At 36.1% G+C, this 714-nt stretch overlaps 1 non-coding gene across 1 annotated transcript; it reads right to left on the reverse strand.

Annotated features, from left to right (window-relative positions):
* Positions 1-257: 257 nt before the first annotated feature.
* LOC130852921 (U6 spliceosomal RNA) lies at positions 258-364 on the reverse strand. The gene has a single exon (XR_009053620.1). It is a non-coding gene; the product is annotated as a U6 spliceosomal RNA (small nuclear RNA).
* Positions 365-714: the final 350 nt, after the last annotated feature.

Genomic DNA, 714 nt, shown 5'->3' on the forward strand with positions numbered 1-714 from the left:
GTTTACTTTATTCTTTTTCCAGTTTTTGGAGCTAGTAGTTGGTACATACACACACTTGTATATGTATGTGCATATTTTCTTAAATAGCATGTATATATGATTTTCCTCTCATTAGTACCTTAACTATGTATCACAGGTTCTTATGTGTAATATTTTCATTTTTTGTTATTTTTAAGAAATTCTGCAATTTTGTTTTGTATTCCCCCTTGACTAGGAGTTGTCTAATAGAATGTGTGTATGTTTTTTTTTTTAATTTAAAAAATATGGAATGCTTCACGAATTTGCATGTCATCCTTGCGCAGGGGCCATGGTCATCTTCTCCGTATCACTGCAATTTTAGTACATGTGCTGCTGAAGTGAGCACTGTGAGTATGTTTCTTAAAACTATTTTGATTTATAACTTATTTCTACTTTTATTCCACTGGAGTCAGAGAATGCTCTTGCACTGTTTCTATCCTTGGAAATTTACTGAGGTTTTCTTTGTGGCCTAAGATATGACCAGTTTTCCTGAATGTTCTATATGCACTTGAAAAGAAAAAGTATTTTCTGTTGTCAGTTTTCAGAATTTGCATTGGATGTATCTTGGACTCTGGTTCACATTCTCTATTCCCATCCTTTTTCTCTGACCCATTTGGACAGCCCTTGGCTCTGCTGCACTGGAATATCTCCTGTGCTCTCCTTTTGGCTTCTCTGCCACTGCCCCGTGGGGCACCT

Source organism: Hippopotamus amphibius, chromosome 4, assembly GCF_030028045.1.
Source record: "Hippopotamus amphibius kiboko isolate mHipAmp2 chromosome 4, mHipAmp2.hap2, whole genome shotgun sequence".
Taxonomy (NCBI): domain Eukaryota; kingdom Metazoa; phylum Chordata; class Mammalia; order Artiodactyla; family Hippopotamidae; genus Hippopotamus; species Hippopotamus amphibius.